Genomic DNA, 6,000 nt, shown 5'->3' on the forward strand with positions numbered 1-6,000 from the left:
TCTCCCAATCAACTTCTGAAAGTTCCTGTCTAATACCATCAAAATTGGCCTTTCCCCAATTTAGAATTTTAACTTTTGGGCCAGACCTATCCTTCTCCATAGCTATCTTAAAACTAATGGAATTATGATCACTTGTCCCAAAGTGATCCCTCACTAACACTTCTGTCACCTGCCCTTCCTTATTTCCCAAGAGGAGGTCAAGTTTTGCCCCCTCTCTAGTCGGGCCATCCACATACTGAATGAGAAATTCCTCCTGAATACACTCAACAAATTTCTCTCCATCCAAGCCCCTAATGCTATGGCTGTCCCAGTCAATGTTGGGAAAGTTAAAGTCCCCTACTATTACCACCCTATTTTTCTTGCAGCTGTCTGTAAACTCCTTACATATTTGCTCCTCAATTTCCCGTTGACTATTTGGGGGTCTGTAGTACAATCCTATCAAAGTGATCTCTCCCTTCTTATTTTTCAGTTCTACCCATATAGACTCAGTGGGCGAACCCTCGGATATATCCCCTCTCACTACTGCCGTGATGTTCTCCCTAATCAAGAACGCAACTCCCCCTCCTCTCTTACCTCCTGCTCTATCTTTCCTCTAGCATCTGTACCCTGGAACATTGAGCTGCCAGTCCTGCCCCTCCCTTATCCATGTTTCAGTAATAGCTATAACATCCCAGTCCCATGTACCCATCCATGCCCTGAGTTCATCTGCCTTGCCCATCAGACTTCTTGCATTGAAATAAATGCAGTTTAATCTAGACTTCCCTTGGTCTTTGCCCTGCTTTCTCAGACCATCTGTCCGGTCATGTTCTGTACACTCTCCCTTACTGCCTTTTGTTTCTGTCACCACTTTATTTCCCACTGACTTCCTGCATCGGTTCCCATCCCCCTGCCACATTAGTTTAAACCCTCCCCAACAGCACTGGCAAACACTCCCCCTAGGACATTGGTTCCAGTCCTGCCCAGATGCAGACCGTCCAATTTGTACTGGTCCCACCTCCCCCAGAACCGGTTCCAATGGCCCAGGAATTTGAATCCCTCCCTCTTGCACCATCTCTCAAGCCACGTATTCATCTTAGCTATCCTGTCATTCCTACTCTGACTAACCCGTGGCACTGGTAGCAATCCTGAGATTACTACCTTTGAGGTCCTGCTCTTTAGTTTAACTCCTAACTCCCTAAATTCAGCTTGTAGGACCTCATCCTGTTTTTTACCTATATCGTTGGTGCCTATATGCACCACGACAACTGGCTGTTCACCCTCCCCCTCCAGAATGTCCTGCAGCCGCTCCGAGACATCCTTGACCCTTGCACCAGGGAGGCAACATACCATCCTGGAGTCTCGGTTGCGTCCGCAGAAACGCCTGTCTATTCCCCTTACAATCGAGTCCCCTATCTCTATAGCTCTGCCACTCTTTTTCCTGCCCTCCTGTGCAGCAGAGCCAGCCACGGTGCCATGAACCTGGCCACTGCCACCTTCCCCTGGTGAGCCATCTCCCCCAACAGTATCCAAAACGGTATACCTGTTTTGGAGGGAGATGACCGCAGGGGACCCCTGCACTGCCTTCCTACTCTTCCTCTGTCTGTTGGTCACCCATTCACTATCTCCCTCAGTAATTTTTATCTGCGGTGTGACCAACTCACTGAACGTGCTATCCACGACTTTCTCAGCATCGCGGATGCTCCAAAGTGAGTCCATCCGCAGCTCCAGAGCCGTCAAGCGGTCAAACAATAGCTGATCATCTTATAATTTTCAGACCTCACTCAGGACAAATGCTTTCATTGTTTCCACTCGCAGCCTTGGCTCGGTGGTAGCACTCTCCCCTCTGAGAAAAAGGTTGTGGGTTCAAGCCCCACTCCAGACATAGAATTTGACAGCACAGATAAAGGCCATTCACCCCAATGGGTGTTTATGCTCCACGCAAGCCTCCTCCAGCCTTCATCTCACCCTATCAACGTATCTTCCTATTCTTTTCTCTCTCATGTACTTATCTAACTTCCCCTTAAATGCCTCTATGCTATTCGCCTCAACCACTCCATGTGGTAGCCAATTCCACATTCTGACCATTAACTGAGTAAAGAAGTTTCTCCTGAATTCCTTATTGGATTTATCAGTGATTGTCTTTATGGCCTATGTTTTGGACTCCCCCACAAGTGGAAACATCTTCTCTACGTCTACCCTATTGAACCCCTTCATAATTTTAAATAGTGGTGAGCGAACCAACACGAGGGAAAAACTTACTTGACCTCGTCCTCACCAATCTACCTGTCGCAAATGCATCTGTCCATGACAGTATTGGTAGGAGTGACCACCACACAGTCCTCGTGGAGACGAAGTCCCGTCTTCGTACTGAGGACACCATCCAATGTGTTGTGTGGCACTACCACCGTGCTAAATGGGATAAATTCAGAACAGATCTCGCAGCTCAAAACTGGGCATCCATGAGGCGCTGTGGGCCATCAGTAGCAGCAGAATTGTATTCCAGCACAATCTGTAACCTCATGGCCCGGCATATTCCTCACTCTACCATTACCAACAAGCCAGGGGATCAACCCTGGTTCAATGAGGAGTGTAGAAGAGCATGCCAGGAGCAGCACCAGGCGTACATAAAAATGAGGTGCCAACCTGGTGAAGCTACAACTCAGGACTACATGCATGCTAAACAGCGGAAGCAACATGCTATAGACAGAGCTAAGCAATTCCACAACCAACAGATCAGATCAAAGCTCTGCAGTCCTGCCACATCCAGTCGTGAATGGTGGTGGACAATGTAACAAATAATGGGAGGAGGAAGCTCTGCAAACATCCCCATCCTCAATGATGGCGGACTCCAGCACGTGGGTGCAAAAGACAAGGCTGAAGCGTTTGCAACCATCTTCAGCCAGAAGTGCCGAGTGGATGATCCATCTCGACCTCCTCCCGATATCCCCACCATCACAGAAGCCAGTCTTCAGCCAATTCGATTCACTCCACATGATATCAAGAAACGGCTGAGTGCACTGGATACAGCCAAGGCTATGGGCCCTGACAACATCCCGGCTGTAGTGCTGAAGCCTTGTGCTCCAGAACTAGTCGCGCCTCTAGCCAAGCTGTTCCAGTACAGCTACAACACTGGCATCTACCCGACAATGTGGAAAATTGCCCAGGTATGTCCTGTCCACAAAAAGCAGGACAAATCCAATTCGGCCAATTACCGCCCCATCAGTCTACTCTCAATCATCAGCAAAGTGATGGAAGGTGTCGTCGACAGTGCTATCAAGCCAATAACCTGCTCACCGATGCTCAGTTTGGGTTCCGCCAGGACCACTTGGCTCCAGACCTCATTACAGCCTTAGTCCAAACATGGACAAAAGAGCTGAATTCCAGAGTTGAGGTGACACCAAGGCAGCATTTGACTGAGTGTGGCACCAAGGAGCCCTAGTAAAATTGAAGTCAATGGGAATCAGGGGGAAAACTCTTCAGTGGCTGGAGTCCATACCTAGCACAAAGGAAGATGGTAGTGGTTCTTGGAGGCCAATCATCTCAGCCCCAGGACATTGCTGCAGGAGTTCCTCAGGGCAGTGTCCTAGGCCAAACCATCTTCAGCTGCTTCATCAATGACCTTCCCTCCATCATAAGATCAGAAATGGGGATGTTCGCTGATGATTGCACAGTGTTCAGTTCCATTCGCAACCCCTCAAATAATGAAGCAGTCCGAGCCCGCATGCAGCAAGACCTGGACAGTATCCAGGCTTGGGCTGATAAGTGGCAAGTAACATTCGCGCCAGACAAGTGCCAGGCAATGACCATCTCCAACAAGAGAGAGCCTAACCACCTCCCCTTGACATTCAATGGCATTACCATCGCTGAAACCCCCACCATCAATATCCTGGGGGTCACCATTGACCAGAAACTTAACTGGACCAGCCATATAAATACTGTGACTAAAAGAGCAGGTCAGAGGCTGGGTATTCTGCGGCGAGTAACTCACCTCCTGACTCCCCAAAGCCTTTCTACCATCTACAAGGCACAAGTCAGGAGTGTGATGGAATACTCTCCACTTGCCTGGATGAATGCAGCTCCAACAACACTCAAGAAACTCGACACCATCCAGGACAAAGCAGCCCGCTTGATTGGCACCCCACCCACCACCCTAAACATTCACTCCCTTCACCACTGGCGCACTGTGGCTGCAGTGTGCACCATCCACAGGATGCACTGCAGCAACTCGCCAAGGCTTCTTGAGTCAGGAGGTGAGTCACTCGCCGCAGAAGACCCAGCCTCTGACCTGCTCTTTTAGTCACAGTATTTATATGGCTGGTCCAGTTAAGTTTCTGGTCAATGGTGACCCCCAGGATATTGATGGTGGGGGATTCAGCGATGGTAATGCCGTTGAATGTCAAGGGGAGGTGGTTAGACTCGCCAAGACAGCACCTCCTAAACCCGTGAGCTTTACCATCTAGAAGGACAAGGGCAGCAGGCACATGGGAACAACACCACCTGCATGTTCCCCCCCAAGTCACACACCATCCCGACTTGGAAATATATCGCCGATCCTTCATCGTCACTGGGTCAAAATCCTGGAACTCCCTTCCTAACAGCACTGTGGGAGAACCTTCACCACACGGACTGCAGCGGTTCGAGAAGGCGCCTCACCACCACCTTCTAAAGGGCAATTAGGGATGGGCAATAAATGCCGGCCTCGCCAGCAACACCCACATCCCATGAACGAATAAATTTTAAAAAAGACCTCCATCAGGTCACCTCTCTCTTTTTTCTAGAGAAAAGAGCCCCAGCCTGTTCAGTCTTTTCCTGATATGTTCTGGTATCACCCTTGTAAATCTTTTTTCCAGTGCTTCTATATTCTTATTATAATATGGAGATCAGAATTGTGCACAGTACTCTTAAGTGTGGTCTAACCTCGGTTCTATATAAGTTTAACATAACTTCTCTGCTTTTGAATTCTGTTCCTCTAGAAATGAACCCCATTGCTTTGTTTGCACTTTTTATGGCTTTGTTAACCTGCTTTACCAGTTTTAATGATTTGTGAATCTGTAACCCTAGATTCCTTTTGTGCCTCTACCCCATTTAAACTCTTATTTTCCGAGGAGTACATGGCCTCCTTATTCCTCCTGCCAAAATGCATCACTACACACTTATCTATATTGAAATTCAGTTGCCGTTTACATTCTGCAAGTTTGTTATTGTCTTATATTTTGTTGCAGTCTTCCTTAGTATTAACTATACACCCCAATTTGGTATCATCAGCAAATTTTGATATTGTACTTCCGATTCCCGAGTTCAAATCATTTATGTAAATGGTGAACAATAGTGGTCCCAGCACCGGCCCCTGTAGAACACCACTTCCCATCTTCCGCCAGTCTGAGTAACTACCTTTAACCGCTACTCTCTTTTGAGACTTGAACACTAAGCTAGGCTGATGCTTCAATACAGTACTGAGGGAGGTCCCATCTTTCAGAAGAGACATTAAACCAAAGCTTCGTCTGCCCTCTTAGGTGCACATAAAAGATCCCATGGCACTGTTTAAGGAAGAGCAGGGGAGTTTCCACCATGTCTTGACCAACATTTATCGTTCACCAACACCTAAAACAGATGAATATTGCTGTTTGTGGGACCTTGTGCACAAATTGGCTGCCGTGTTTCCTACATTGTAACAGTGACTACACTTCAAAAGTATTTCATTCTCTGTAAAGTGCTTTGGGACATCTTGAGGTCATGAAAGGCATTGTATACAGTCAAGCCCACGTAAATGAAGAGCTGATAAAAGAATAAAACATTTAAGAGAATAAAATCTCCACGCACAAATCCCTTTTCTACCTTATCCAATGATAGCTGGCACTGTTAAATGAATAACTGTTAACTGATAACATATTTAAATGAATTGCAAAAGTCTGAATTTATTCATTTAAGCCTTATACTCTCTCGCAAAAGCCAATGTGTTAAGCCATTTTTGCCAATCGATGTGTTAGGCTCTTTTTACAAGCATTTTTATCTAAGTGTGAA

Source organism: Heptranchias perlo, chromosome 4, assembly GCF_035084215.1.
Source record: "Heptranchias perlo isolate sHepPer1 chromosome 4, sHepPer1.hap1, whole genome shotgun sequence".
Classification (NCBI taxonomy): domain Eukaryota; kingdom Metazoa; phylum Chordata; class Chondrichthyes; order Hexanchiformes; family Hexanchidae; genus Heptranchias; species Heptranchias perlo.